The sequence below is a fragment of the Amblyomma americanum genome, chromosome 2, assembly GCF_052857255.1.
Source record: "Amblyomma americanum isolate KBUSLIRL-KWMA chromosome 2, ASM5285725v1, whole genome shotgun sequence".
In the NCBI taxonomy this organism is placed as follows: domain Eukaryota; kingdom Metazoa; phylum Arthropoda; class Arachnida; order Ixodida; family Ixodidae; genus Amblyomma; species Amblyomma americanum.
In genome coordinates this window covers 147,897,359-147,913,418 of record NC_135498.1, presented here as the reverse complement: position 1 = coordinate 147,913,418, position 16,060 = coordinate 147,897,359, and the positions used below count along the sequence as shown (strand labels likewise).

At 45.4% G+C, this 16,060-nt stretch overlaps 1 protein-coding gene across 2 annotated transcripts in view; it reads left to right on the top strand.

Annotated features, from left to right (window-relative positions):
- Positions 1–15,108, top strand: part of LOC144121887 (uncharacterized) — a 182,157-nt gene extending 167,049 nt beyond the window's left edge. The window contains exons 1-3 of one of the 2 annotated variants that reach the window (XR_013312723.1): positions 151–5,472; positions 6,515–11,901; positions 14,911–15,108. The gene's annotated coding sequence lies outside the window, so the exon portion shown is untranslated. Of the gene's footprint in view, positions 1–150; positions 11,902–14,910 lie in introns of those variants that run through there. The other variant, XR_013312722.1, reaches the window with a different exon arrangement.
- The last annotated feature ends 952 nt before the right edge of the window (positions 15,109–16,060 follow it).

The following is a 16,060-nucleotide window of genomic DNA, read 5'->3' as shown; positions in this document are numbered from 1 at the left end:
TATTTCTTTTTCCACAGTTTCTGCGACTTTTTCAACAATGTCATTTAGGACATTTGCACAAATAACATCATCAGCGCTTTGATCCTGCAGCTCCAATATTTCTCTCAGTGGACGCATTATGTCCGGATAGCTGAAAACAATATTAGGGTCAACAGGTTTGATGTCAGGAATGCTGCTGCCCTCTCCTGTTATGGAGAATAAGACAAGGGGTAAGGAGATTAATTCATCACTCAAACTGAAAACTGTCAGAATTGTGTGACACGTCTGATGTCCAAAAATACTTACAAGGGAAGAGGAAGAGCTCTAAGCTCCTCTTGGGCTTTCCTTTCGGTTTGCCCCATTTCTGGGGCTCGCTGGTGCACGAATTCACTTTGTGGTGATCCACGTACAGGCACACCGCTGCTGCATGCTTGCACTTAGCTGCAATTCCAGCCTTGCAGGTGCAGCGCCCCTCTCGAACAAGCATCTCCTGCTTTTCGTGGCACGACCATGCCAGCTATGAAAGGTGGAAATAAAATTGAGACAGCGTAGACGCCTGCAGACTTTTTAAGCGTGATTTCCTTCCCAAATTTCCTCGCTACAAATTTTCAGCTACATGTCATTTGGCACAGTGTACATTTTTGCAGCTTCGTTTGCCTCTCTGCCACACTATTCTGGGCACGCGTACAAAACTGAAAATAAGGCAAAAGATTTGGTTAAAGCTTTGACTATTTCAAAAACCCAGCACAATGTTAAGCGAGCGCGTCGCGCGAGCGATACCATAGCTACGACAGCGCGCCTCTAGCTCGGCACTCCTCACGCTGAACATCGCATTCGTGAAGCATATTTTACATATTTACGTCTTTAAATCCGACAGTCGCAAAAAATAAAGTGCGTGCATGCCATCAGAATCGGAATAAAAACTTGAAACTAAAAAAAAAAGGCGAACAGTACGTGTAGCTTTCCAGCTCTTAAGTTCGGCTGCCTCCCGGCCAAGTCAGCGGGTGATGTTCTAACGGATGGTGCACAAGTGTCTCGTACCTTTCCAAGCTTTACATTGTATAGTATGATATGGTCGTAAAAATTTTTTCCCCACGCCGGAAACGTCGTTCACAAAAGCACACGATTAATTCTGTTAATTCTGCAAAAATGTCATATCGAAACTCATGCATTACAACAACGGAGAACTTCAATCGAATGCACCGCTTCGTTTCGTACATAGTGCTTATAAAACGTTCAATGATTTCAGCATATAACAAACAAATGGACAGGCTTACCTCAAGGCACACGTCGTCGACGACACTGTCGCTGACTTGTGACACGCACTTGCCTTTCAATCTGGCTTCGTTGTTTTCAATTATTTGCTCCACAGAGTAAACAAGATTGAGTGTGTAAACAAAGTGGTGTGGTGTAATTAGAGCAATGGCATGGCCATAACGTCCATCCGCACTGCACCGCGTCAAACTTGTTTGCTGGATTGACACCACTGTCAGAACTGAGGTGAGTTATGAGTGGGCCACTGTGGACAAAGACACTAGAGCAGTGGAAAACATGCCATGAATGGTGGAGAGCTATAGTTTGAAGGGAAACTTTGATGCCTGTGTTGCCATTGTGGTCAAAGTTGTCTGTGAGACCATCAAGGGCAGCACCTGTGCTGAAAGCATCACATAGCAATAGATCAGAACTTCAATTTTATTGTTGGCTCATAGGCCTCACTGCAGGAGGTGTATGAATCAGTTCAGATTTCACATTGAGACGCATAAAATGGAACCTTATTGCTCACAAGTACAGTAAAACCTCGGTACGGCGCACCTCGTGACAATGCGGAAAAACTGCAAAGTGGCAATATTGTCAAGAAGCTGGCAATGGCACGGGAACGGAAGGGTCGTGCTATAGGTGAGCGGCCATTAAAATTATCGCACTGCCATCGTTCATCGCCGCTTATTATTCGGCTGGTTGCCACGTAACATTTGGTGTGAGATGCAGGGTATCATCCCCATCCTGGTCCTGGAGCTTCGGAGTCCTACACCTGCCGTGGTCGTCGGCCGCCCGCCTGGCCGTGCCCCAGCCCACTGATCATGAACCGACCTCGCCGCTCACCCCAGCCCCGTCTTCCGCCGTGACCACAAGACATGTTGGCATGACGCTGCAGCGACCCGGACCCATGGCCCGAGACACCGGGACACCGCCCCCCTGCCGTTCGGTGCGTCCAAGGGATTCGGCCGTCGGCTCCTGGCGACCTGTGACCCGGAAGCTTCGTGGACCAGGATTCATTCGGCCATATCTTTCATCGTGGCGGCCAGCACTTCCCCCCATGCTATTTCTGTTGTACTGTCCCACGATGGAAGAACAAGCTAGGTGGCCGGACGAAGGCTGCGCAGGCGGAAAAAAGTTGTGCATACATCGCGCTGTGCTCGACAGATGGCGCTACACGCAAAGGGGCCTCATTTTTCAAGCGTAGGCGCTAAATGAAAGCAGACACGGACGCGAAAAAAATTGATAATTACGCGCGTATTCAGTACCCAATTTGCAATAGACAAGAATGTTGGGTAAAGCTGAGGCTGAAAGTTGTTTGCAATGAATAATGCTTATGCTCCGCGAGTTTCGCCATGCCCTGCACCTTGCAGCGTTCACGCTCGTACGACGCGAGTCGAGCGCAATGTCTCTTGACATTATTTACCGCAGCCTATGCCGTCGCAGCAATATGCGCAAACAACAGTGGACGCGGTACTACAGCACAACCTGCCTTTGTCAGACGGGAAGGCAAAACCGTGCACAATGCAAGAACAAGCACTGCGTCTACAGGTAAACCGCAGAGGCTTGCAGGTACACGATAAGGAGAAGGAAAATAATTTCATTCGCCTGGTTTTTTAAAAGGTCATGCATTTAGCCACATAAATTGAGGTCACCTAAAGAAACACAAGCAGTGAAACCATGAAGGTGCTGTGCGGCTTGCTTTTTTATTTGACATTACTCAGAACAGCCGGTGAATACAATTTTAGAACAAAAATTTTTGTGGCATAAACAAAAAGGGACACCACCGCACATTCCACGCACACCAAGGTATTCATGACTCCCGCAATTTAAACAGCGAAACAGAAGCCAAATTTTCACCTACTGAAGCTTGGACAGCTTACGCAGCTCCTGTGTCTTATTTTTCGCATCAGCTTTCTGGCGTTTGCAAAATTGCCTCATTCTCATGGCTACATAATTGTGTAGCACGGCTGCCATAACTTCCTCTTTATGGTCGGAACAGGGGAACTGAAACTCGTAGTTGTCAAGCATGTTGTCCAGCGTCAATTCATAGGCATTTCTTAGAGCCGCATCCTTCTGAAATTCCATCTCAGTGGCATGGAGCAAGTGAAAGAGACTTTGCTTTGGGTGCATGAGGCCTCCTCTAGTTTTACACAAAACAAGGCTGCTTTCCGGCTGTTGATGAAGGGCACTTTCTTCCAATAATCCTTCACGGCACTTCGTGCACGTTGTACTCTTCAAGTACTTGCGGCATATAAAGCCAACTAAGTAATAAATTATACAGTCGGCAGCTTCCGGTACTTCATGCAACTTGTCGAACACATGGTCAACCTCCGCTTCAACAGCAACCAGGCCATCTAGCTTCTTTTTCAGCAGCTGAACGTGTCCTTCAGACTTGGCATTATCATCAAAAGCAAGTTTCAAGTCATTCAGCGTTAGCACAGGTACACCGTGCTCAGATTCCACATTGTTGACTTGACAATTCCCGAATTTAGGGGGCTTAATGAGACTATAGACTGATAGCATATTGTATAGTTGCAGAAACGTGGGCATAGACGGGTGGTCATTTTGTCCTCGAGCTTGCCGGATAACACCGAAGAAGCGTTCGATCACGTCTTGGTTAAATTTTCCGGTTAAGACGTATTTGAAACCGCACTCTTTCAACAGGTACCTTGATAGTTCCAATGTGGACAAAATAGTCACGCGAAGACCTTCAGCGGTTTGATCGGTGAGGAAACTTGCCCGAGATATCTTTCCTGATACCACTTCTTTTTCCCATTTATTTAGCCAGTAGAGCGACGAAGCGAGGACTCTTAAATCTTTGCTTCCAACTGTGACGCCCTCCTTTGTATGAGTTCGATTCAGGGCGTCAAAAAGATTGTTAAGCCTCAGCGTGAATTCCACCGTTGCCTTCACATTTTCGAGTCCTTTTGTGCGCCTCTGTGAATAGAATTCTAATCCTTTGGCTACACTCATGCTGAACAGTTGAGTGGCCAGCTTCACCCGCATTTTTTCGGTCGTTGAAGGATTGATGTGGGAAAAAGTTAATTTAGGGCACACACGCAAGTTCCCTGGCTGCTTAGAATCTTCTACAAAGAGCCTATCAAAATGTGCCCATTGAACGCGATCCCCGTTCACCCACAACACCTTTTGTGCGTGTAAACGATTCCGAACGCATTTCATGAGATGGGGCGCGTCCGAAAATACATACACATTACGGTTTTCATCAGCAGGATGTGTGAAGTAGTTCCTAGTACTCTTCAGCGCTCCACTCACACCGAACTCTTTCCACATTGAACGATTTGTACTAGCGCCATCGCAGACGACTGCGTCGACTATGGCCCCCGCTTCTTCAAGCAAAAATATCGCTTTTAAGACGAGCTGTGCAAGTATGGCTCCTTTTGTTGGGCCCTTGCTTGCAAACACTGCGACTGGCTGAGAATACTTGTCACCAAATGAGCGAAATGTAAATACAAGTCCATGGTCTGCAAGGTCGTCGTGAGCCTCTGATGAATCGCCATAATCGACGAAGCCGCTATATGTCATAGACTTTGAATGTACTCGTATTTCTTTTCTAACGCGCATTTCGTCAAAAACAAGAATCCCATGGCGCTGGAAGTTATCCTTAGCGGCCATCTTTTTCTTCAGTGCCGTGAAAAACCGCGTGTCAAAACCGCACTTGAATCTTACCATGCTTAAGTACCTGCGCACTGTCGTTACGCATGGAAGAGGGAGCACATCATTGTCTCGGAGAAAGCAATATGCAGGTGGGCTGCGTATATGTAGAAGCAAACACATTAGAAGCCACTCCTCCGTGTAGCGGCGGCTTTTCTTGTTAGCTAGCTTAGCTGCTGCTACGCACTCTTTCACTACCGTCAGCTGATCACTAGGAATGTCAGTTTTGAAGAGCTTGTCCTCCAGTTCTTCTTCTGACATTTTTTGCATGTTGAGGCGAGCTTCCGCAAGTTCCGCTGACAGTTTCTTCACTCTGTTGATGGCACGATTCTTCGCTCTTTTCAGAGCATAATTTGCTCGACGCAAGACTGCAACTTTGTCCTTGCTTTGGTATGAAGGCAAGAGACGCACAGCAGCAGGCTGAAGCCTGCGCTTTCTTTCTTCTGTTCTTTTCTGGTGCATCCGCAGGACGTTTGAAAGACCTGCACATTTGTTACATGCTGAAGAGTTTGAGTGAACAACTATAGAGCATCCTCTATGGCGCCACTTCTGATTAATATCAAGGTATGCATACTTTGTTACAGCATGCGGGTACTCCAAAACATTAGGTCCACCAGCGCAGAGTTTTGTGTTGTCCACATGCTCTAAGAGAGCTTTTACATCATCTACAGTTGATAAAGTTCCTTCATATCCAAGATCTGCCATAGAAACTGGCCTGCCCATCATGGCAATTTTCGCCAGCATATCCCTGAATTTCAACAGTTTTAGTGGTTACCAAAGAAGGTGCAGGGCTTTGTGTCGGCGGGAATGCATCCGATAGCAAAACCCCGACAGGTGTTTGGGTGCGCGCCAGCTGGGAGAAAACGACGCTTCGTACTTCTCCCACGCCAAGCAGGTGATACCCCCAAGAACTCGATGGAAGAAATGACCGTGGCAGGTCGGCGAATAAGCTTGCGAAAGTATCGCATGTAGTTTCCAGTGATGAGTACGGACCAACAGGCTGAGGCATTACTTCAGAAGTTTGGCCTTCCATCACATTCATGTCGTTGTCGAATGCATTCGCGGATGTTTGGCACGGGCTTCCTTTAACGCCATCACTATCTTTACTGCATGAGGCCCCTTCCTGGTTACAGTCAGTTGATGATGCGACTCGTTTTTTCGACGAAGGCAAAGCTTGTCTTTCCGCGGGCCGCTTTCTTGTTTTCAGCGATTTCGATAGGTACAGCGGGCAACCGGGAAATATTGTTGGCACAGCATTACTCGCCAATGAAGCCTTTCGTGGAACACTCACCAGGACATGTCCTTTGTACTGCGCTGTCCATGCCTTAGTCACGAGGTGGGGCTCGAAGTGCTTTTCACACACGTGGTCGTTCACTTGAAGGCAGCGATCCTTCCTTGGGATAGCTCGACGCCAAAGATTCAAGCATTCTTCATCTTTCGGCGCGGAAAAGAGGGACAGTTTTTCGGTACAGCCTTTGTATCCCGTCGTGCAATGTGGAACGAAACACTTCTTGCCCATTGTGCTCACAATTGCATGATTGTCGAGAAAACAACGTCCACAAAACTGAAGCAAGATACGTGCCCACACGTGCTTTGACCGGCGCAGGCGGCGCTAACCAAGGCCCCCTGCATCGCTATGCCATCTGTCGGCGAACTGTCAAAGCATGCACGCGCGGCGGGACACGGCCGCTCCGCTCCAAGCGCCGCTGTTCCGACACCTATAATATTCTTCCACCGTGACTGTCCTCAGAACCCATCACCAACAATTCTTCTCCTTAGCATGGCACATACCCATGCAGGGGGATTGGCCAAGGTTCAGTAGATAATCCCAATGAGGTATTTGCACGGGGAAAAATAGGTGTGAGAAGACTGAATCAAGATAAAAATTGGGAATGCCAAATGAATTAAAGAAATATGAATTACCAGGAATAGAATCGAGCATTTTTGGACATGCGACAAAATTTTGTATACAGCTAACAAGGTAATCGATCAGTTGCACTTATGTAATCATGAAGGTAGCTGCAAACACTGCTTAACGGGAATCCCTTTGTGCTCGCACCGAACGAAAGAACTGGAAGAGACAGAGGGAGTCCTAACCTCGAAAGAGAGACCTCCAAATACTGTTTTCTCTCAACTGCGAACCGCCGGCAAGAGAGGAGAAAATGATCTAATGTTTCAACTTGCCCACATGAGACACAAATGTTTGTTGCAGCGAACCCGCATTTGCGTAAGTACAAATTTAAGTGAGGGATTCTGCATCGCAGAAGCGTCATTGACACCTCACAAAGCCTTGATTTACACCACCGGATGTTCCATGGGTACTTTTAAGTGGTGAAAATCCACGGTATTGAGCAATGGATCACTAAAGTTGGCTGAAATATGTTGGAAGTGCTGGAAACGTGAAGTTTCTAACAGAATGAGGTGAGGGACGGGATAGATTACAGGAGCGCTGAGAGCTGACCTTGCCAATAAATCAGCCACCTCGTTAAAATATACGCCCGAATGCCCAGGTACCCAGGCAAGGCGGATCTCGTGCACTGCGCGAAACAAATAACCTAAGCGAACGATTGAATAAAGATTTTCCCGAATTTTGGAGAGAGACGAACTGAAAGGCAGTCTGCAAGAATAAGAACCCGTTCTACATGCCTAGAAAGTTTGAGAAGAGCCATACCAATGGCCAGAAACTGTGAAGAATATAGGAGTATAATCTGGGATACGAACGGAAAAGCTCCAAGCCAGCTCCTGCGAATATATCCCAATCGCCGCCTTCTTACAGCTTCCGGAGGCGTCAGTGGAGATAACAGTATGAAGAGGAAAATTCTGTAGGTGTTCAGAAAGGAGACCATTCAGGATATTTGCGGACATATGTTTCGCATGGGACAGGAAAATATGGTCGTAATAGAAGACGGAGTCAGCCTGCGTATTTATTTATTTATTTCCTCAAGGGTCCAAAAAGGACATTACATGAGGGGTGGGCAAACAAAAGGGTTTTAAATGGATGAATACAGATGGTCTTCGATGGCGGATTTGAAGCGAACGGGATTGATGATGGTTGCCACTTCGGACGGAAGGTCATTCCAGTCTTTGGCTGTTCTAAGGAAAAAAGATTGATATGTTTCGGTGCGGGCTTGTTCAGGGTAGACGGCATTAGGATGACTGTGACGAGAATTCCGATGGGCGCGTGCGACAGGGGGAGGTTCGTGGTGGAAAGTGTGACAAAATTTATGATATAAAGAAAGACGGGCGATTTTACAGCGACAGGCCAGAGTACGAAGATGGAGCTGTGATTTTAGTGCTGATACGCTAGTGTGATAAGAGTAGTCCGAGCAAATGAATCTGACAGCGCGGTTCTGGACCGCTTCGAGCGTGGTGATAAGTTTAGCATAGTGGGGATCATACGCGGCAGATGCGAACTCTAGTTTAGAACGTACAAAATGTTAAGTAAGAAAGAAGTTTTATGGAACAGGGGGCTAAGGAAAGGTTACGACGTAAATACCCTAGAATTTGATTAGCTGAATTAGTGACATTGTGAATGTGTAGAGACCAGGTTAAATCTGTACTTAAATGGATACCAAGGTACTTGTACGAGTCATCCGACGCAACAGGAATATTGTTAATAGTATAAGTGGTACCTTGGTGGTTTCGCCGGCGATGAAAAGAAAGAAGGGACGTTTTAGTACTATTAAGCGACATCAGCCATGTACTGCACCATTCTTCGACGCGTACAAGATCTTCTTGAAGGGTGGTGATGTCAGATGGATTATTTATTGGGCGGTAGATAACACAATCATCTGCAAATAGGTGGACGTTAGACATTATGTTAAGGGGTGAATCATTTATGTAAATAAGAAATAGAAGAGGGCCTAAAACAGTACCCTGGGGAACGCCAGACAAGACAGGGGAGAGAGATGATGACTGAGAGTTAGCATGAACGAATTGATAGCGATCAGTTAGGAAAGCCCGAATCCAGCCCAGAACTAAGGAATGCAGGTTTAGTCGTGATAGCTTAAGAATTAGGCGCGCGTGAGGGACATTGTCGAATGCCTTTTCAAAATCTAGGAATATGGCATCAGTAAGAATGTTACGATCGAGGCATGCATGTATATCATGAAGAAAGAGAGTAAGTTGCGTTTCGCAGGAACGACCTTTACGGAAACCATGCTGATTAGGATGAAAAAAGTTGTGCGATGACAAAAACTGGGCAGTGTGTGAATATATAATATGTTCCATAATTTTGCAACAAACACTGGTTAATGAGATTGGCCTATAGTTAAGTGGTGAAGATCGGTTACCTTTCTTGAAGACTGGAATGACCTTCCCAATCCGCCAGTCACGAGGTAATGAGCACGAAGAAAATGACTGCTGAAAGAGGAGAGATAACATGACACTACAATGTTCCTTTGTGTTTTTTAAAATTTTAGCGTTGATGCCGTCAACACCGGCAGATGAATTTTTTAAAGCGTCAATGATCTTGGCAATGCCGCGCGGCTCAAAGATAATGGTATCCATTGGTGCATGGAGAAAACGGGGCTTCAGGGAGGTTATTAAGCGGTTCGTGAGTAAATACAGAGCAAAATGTCTCATTTAAGATATTGGGAACATCTGATTCGGAAACGGGAACTTCAGAATGATCTGCCAGGTGAATTATGCTAGAAGTAGAGGGGCTAATAGTTTTCCAGAAGCGCTTTGGATTATCATGCAGCATGTTAGGTAATGTGCTAGAGAAGAAGTTAATTTTAGTTTTGGCTACCTGAGTGTCATAGTTAGCAGCGGTAGTGTAATATTTATTCCAGGCGAGATCCGTGTCTGTCATTTAAGCTGCACGAAATAGTCGCTTCTTTTTGTTGTTTAGTCTTTTAAGTGTTTTATTATACCATGGGGAACCAGGTCGTTCTTTTATGGTGATAGTCGGAACATGTATGCTTATTAGGCGTTGCATTTCGGACTTAAAAAGTAACCAGTTAGATTCGATGGAGCGAAGCTAAAAACCAGATGTAAAGGTGTTAAGAAAAGTAGCGAGGTCGCGGTTAAGACTGACGTAGTCACCTTTATCATAAAGGGTAAGCGTTTTCTTTATCCTTTTGCTGTTTTGAAAATGACGAGAATGTGGCATGAATGGCCAAGTGATCGCTAAGTCCTTCAAGATAAGTTATTGGAGAGAAGCTATCAGGTTGTGACGTCAGTATAAGATCGAGAATATTAGCGGAATGGTGTGTTATTCTGGTTGGACGGTCAATTATTTGATCTAAGCCGAAGGTAAGGCAAGTGTGGACGAACTCACTTGGAGGGTAAGTATTTGAAAGCGTAGAAGCAAGATCGGACCAAGTGATAGATGGGAAGTTGAAATCGCCGAACAATAAGATAGGTGTATTGGAATAGAGGGTTGTTAGTCTGTTCAGGGCGTCATGCAGCAAAAAATTAAAAGAGGAATCATGGTTCGGAGGGCGATAGCAGATTCCAATCAAAACACGTGGGTAACATGTATCACAGCAGAGCCAGATCATTTCTAATGGGCTTGAAATGTTTAGACGTAAACAACGTAAGTTGCGATCAGTGGCAATGAGGACCCCCCCACCCCTCCGGTCGTTACGATCGGTTGGGAAGAGAGGGTAATATCTCAGTGTCGCGTTTTGGGATCACACTGCAGATATTAGTAAATAAAAAAGATAGTTGGGAACGGCGAGACTGTTTTACTGCGTGCTTCTTTTGAGGTAGTTGCTAGGGTTTGAGTTAAATTACGTTATTAGTGGCGTGGTCAAAGATATATGACATATTTCCGGATACCAATCTGTCATAGCGCAATTTGAAAGTTTGTCCTTGGCTTTTTCCATAATCATAAAGGCGTTTACGTGCAAAATGGGTGTTTGGGGAATAATCCTCAGAGACGCTGTAGCCAGTATCCTTAAATTTACTGCATGACGATAAGACTCGTTGTTTGTCTTTAAAGTGGGCCAATTTGACAATAACAGGTCGGGTTTTTTTTGGTGAAAAAGCGCCAAGACGATGGGCGCGTTCTATGTCCCGAGGCTCGATCGATACGTCCAGATGCTGGCTGCAGTGCTCGATGATTATTTTTTCAGAATCTTGCCATGATTCATCCTTAGAATCTTTAATTCCATAGAACACTAGATTATTTCTCCGTGCTCGGTTCTCGGCGTCGTCCAGCCGGGCAGTCAGCTTTGCGATCTCAGCCTTGCATTCGGCTGTTGTAGACTTTATACTCTCTACTTCAGATTTAATTGAAGAAAAGGAGGCGACATCTGATTCAATTTTAGAAAGATGGCTTTTCACCTCAGTGAAGGCTTTTTCGTGCTCCGAGAGAGATGTTTTTATGGTTTTTAGCTCTACAAGCATGCTTAACTGCCCAGACTGGACTTCTTTGATGACATTGAGCAGGTCAGATGCAGATGGCTTAGTGTTAGGCCCAGGGTTGGACTCAATATCACCGGCCATCAAGAGCAAGTCAGATATCACACAAGAACAGTCATATACAATATTACATGCGTAGTGTGGGCTTGGCAGCACGAATAAAAAGCGGTTACTAGAGCGTTTTGCATACAAAGAATGGCGATTGCTCACCTGCACAAGCAAGATGGAAAAGTTTTGCGGGTAAGTGTGGCCCATCATTTCCGTGCCGCCAAGCCCACTGAAGGGCGCATTGCTGTGGGAGGTCTTTATAACGGTAAGCTGAGGTGAAGATAGCTTGGTCACGAGGCAGGTATCCCGATAACGAGGTTCTATCCAGATTGACGTATCCAGGGCAAGGTACACCTGCGCAAGCTGTGCTGCGCGGTCGGCAGATGCGTTGGCTACGCGGCAGCGGGGCTCGTCCGAGAAATGCAGTGGTAGATCGCAGGGAAGGCTTTCCAAGGATGCAAAACCACCACGGCAGCAGGAGTCGACGAAGGGTGTCAGGATGAGGGAAGGCTCGCCTGAAGGAGCCTGAAGGCACAGCCCGAGGAACTGCACAAGCAAGATGGAAAAGTTTTGCGGGTAAGTGTGGCCCATCATTTCCGTGCCGCCGAGCCCACACCTTGCAACTTGTTGCAAGGAGATCAGATCAACTTGAAGTGGGGCTAACAGATTCTGCATAAACCTAACACCACCACTGAGTGCGTCTCTTCGTCGGTGTCTTCTATTCACTATCGGGATGATCGCTCGTCAGCCTCGGGTAGTGTCACGAAGCCGACGAAGTTGGCAGTGGCGCGCGAACAGAAAAGTCGCACTATAGGCGAGCGGCCAATAAAATCATCTCACTGCCATCGTTCATCGCCGCTCATTATTCGGCTGGTCGCCACGTAACAAAATGCCCAAACTGAAAGCAGCCTGAGTATGTTCGTTGTCCTGGTGAATGATCATACCCGAGGCATTTCAAAGAATGTGCAGGTGAAACCTTTTAATCGCATAGCTACTAGCGCATCCTCTAAGGCATATAAGCCAGGTCCCGGGTCCCAGCTGCTCTATTAATAATGCGCAGGTGAAACCTTTAATTCACATAGCTACTTTTGAAGACTTGAAGGCATATAAGCTGGGTTCCGGGTCCCAGCTGCTCTATTAAGAATGCGAAGGCGAAACCTTTATATCATTTAGGTACTAGTGCAGCCTCGAAGGCATGTAAGCCAGGCCCGTGTCCCAGCAGCTCCATTAGGCTGTGTTTGAGTGAACAGGCAAATATCTAGCGCGCATGTAGTTTCTCCAACAGTACGGGTTTAGCTGTCTTCAGCTTCCATGTAGGCATTACTTTCATTGGATGGAGTTTTGCAAATGATGGAAGCAACAGTGTCAACACCAAACTGCTGAAGAAGTCTTGGACTGCAGTGTCTAATACATCACCAATCATGCAAAAAAATGAGTCTCCATAATGCCTCCTCTACAACGAAATACCTCCTGTAAACAGGAGATATTTAGGAATACCTGCTGTATTCCGAGGCATGGAATGGGAACAGTTGGGGGTAAGAGTTAATGGAGAAAACACCATAGTAATCTGCGATCCGCATGTGATCTCACTAAGTCGCTCGGGAGAAGAACTGCAAAGCAAGATCAGTGAGCAGAACGGTGGGTCTAAAGAATATAGACACCTAACTTTTGGGTGTCTGTTTTTTGTTTTTAATTGCATGAGGGGTTATTATGCATGGATTACCACCTGGAATTCTCCTATTACCACTAAATTTATAATCACATTTTTTTCTCGTGCTGTTTCGTTTTCGATTTCAACCGCCAAATGAGGACTGTGACATTGACATGTGCTTATACGTCACGTGAGGCATGAAAAAAACTGCAATATAATCACTGCTTTCACATTAGTTGTCATTCCGGCTCTTGAGGAAGGCTGGCTTCAGCACTGCGGTAGATTATAATGATGAAGCAGCGATTATATGCACGTTTTTCCATGCCTCACGTGACACAAAAGTACTCTTTGACGTTACAGCCATCCTTTGGCTGTTGAAACCGAAACAGCATGACGGAAAAAATTCAATTATAAATTATTTAGTGTCCGTGGGCAAATATCAAATTGTGATTCATGCGTAGTAGTATTTTCTGCATCATTTCAGAGAAGAAAACATGCCACCAAAATTACGTGTCTATATTTCTTTAACAGGCAGGAAACCAAATGGAAAATGCAGATGCTTTTGGCCATTCCTTCCAATGCAAATACTGTGTGTTGTATAATATTGCTGCGTGGTGGCCGGCCAAAGAGTGAGGCGCAATGAACGAAGGCAGAGATTTGATATAATGGCCGGTGGCCTAGCGCAAGTGCTCTGTACTACACCACTGCCAGCTTCGTTGTATTCGTCACAATATCCCTTTTTTTATGGAAATCGTCAAATGTAGGAAACTGGGTGGGGTATCATCGTTTGCGTAAGAACTTAAGGACACGGAGAAGTTCCCTAGGCAGTCGCTGACCACACACCATACATGGCAAAATTACTTTTGAAAAGTAATTAGGCAAAATTACTTTTGAAAAGTAATAAATTCTATTACTACTTAATTTCCTAGAAATCTCACAGAAGTAATTAAATTACATTAAAAATTACTGGTCTCAAAAAGTAATGACATTACTATTTCCTGCCTTAAATAATGGAAATTACTTCTAAGTTTTGATGCTAAAGTGTTGGGCATTGGTCATAGTTTGTGCAAAATTTCTAGTTTTTTGTTTGCACCTCCATTGAGCTTGAAAATGGGCGTCCGAAAATTTTTTGCCCTTTTTTAGTCAATTTGAACAGCCGCTTTGCTGATGCTGATGAGGTCTCTCTCATATCACTCTTCAATCAGAAGTACATCGTTCAACGTGTAATATGGTCCCACCATCCTCATTTTGAAGAATTTGTCTTCTGCGTAAACAGCATCTGTGCATTGACCGCTTATTCGCGCTCATCATCCCAGAAGTGCGTAGGGGCGCAGAGTAGCTGCCGATTCTGCTGTTCAATTGATTTGTTCTGGAGACAAGTTGATGGAAATAAATTGCATGTCGCTGTGACGCTGTTGCCTGTAATGCCCTTGAGTTAGAAATAGGACCTCGAATGAGGCCACAAAAATCCGACAACTAACAACTTTCGTAGACTTGTCAGTTTAGACTTCTTGTCAGTGTGGCAACGTCAATGTACTCGCTCAAGCACTCGCAGTGCGTCTGCACTAAGGTGCCATATGACATGCCTTGGTCATGGAGCTATCCTGGTGACCATGCAGTGCAGGAAGATGCGCAGCACTCCTGTCGCTGATATGCAGACTCTTATCTTCACCAAAGCAGTGCTGATGCAAGCTTCCTTTTATCCTTTTTTGTAAGGATCTTTCTAATGTCGATATGCAAAGCCACTACAGGAGTGCATGGGCTGTTGCTGTAGTCTGTTGGGAGATGTATCTTTTTTCTCTCATATGCATTCCATTTTTGTGTGTTTGTTTGTGGGTTTCTCTTAGTGGTTTATTAGTTGCATTTTATTGTTCTGAGCTTGCATACTTTTTTCTCTTTTCATGGCATCCAACCCTGTGTATGACTGACACTAGTGGAGGGACTGCAGCAGCCGACCTTGCATGGTGCGGCATTCTCTGGTCCAAGGCACCTATTCCCCGTTTTCAGGCTACTGGCTGAAGGTTGTGCCCGCAAGTCTGTACCTTGGCCTACAAGCAGTCGCATTAGACCCACGTTGGCCAGGACTTCAGTGCGAAATAAAGTATTCCTACTGACACGCCTTGTCAGTAGTTAATGAAGCATATGAATAAATGAGTAACAACTTCGTTGGCCGTAAAGAAAAAATGTTACAAAGCAGCTTTTTTTTAAGACCATGCCCAGCCACTACAATGTTTCCTCTGAGTAACCTACTCATTTTTGAGGTAAGTGCTTGCCGTGTGTTGCATCACAGTCTGAAGTGTTGCTGCAGAGCTGCATATTGCCTTCCTGATTATACCATTGCAGCAAAAAGTGCTCCACAAAGCTAATGAGGAAAAGAAGTTTCACCAACATACTGCTTTGAGACAACTGCTAAAAGGGTGCTGAAGCCCACTGAAAATGCAAATCGGGTAATGAACAGGATGGTTGTGGGCACTGCACATGTCTACATTTAATGCATAGGAGGTGCCAGTTTCAACTTTTTTACAGGTGGGTAGTGCCTTTTCTAATTGCATCATCACTGATTGGGATGCTTGTACCCATACCACCACCTCATTCAGCACTTGAGCATTGACAGTGCTAGGGACGCTCTTGCTGAACATTGTAATCGAGACCCTTTGAATTGAATGGTCTTTGTAGGTATTTTATGAAGGCAAAGTAACTGTCCTAGCAATGCTACTGGGATTGCAACTCTGCCAACGAGGCGGATTCTGTAGCACTGGAGTTTGTGAAATTGGTATTAGCCGCAACTGCACTGTAAAAGAGAATAATGAAAACGATGTCTTCCACAGTAATTCTCGTTTTCATTATTCTCTTTTACAGTGCAGTTGCGGCTAATACCAATTTCACAAACTCAGCAAGACCCCAGTGCTACAGAATCCGCCTCGTTGGCAGAGTTGCAATCCCAGTAGCATTGCTAGGACAGTTACTTTGCCTTCATAAAATACCTAAAAAGACAATTCAATTCAAAGGGTCTCGATTACAATGTTCAGCAAGAGCGTCCCTAGCACTGTCAATGCTCAAGTGCTGAATGAGGTGGTGGTATGG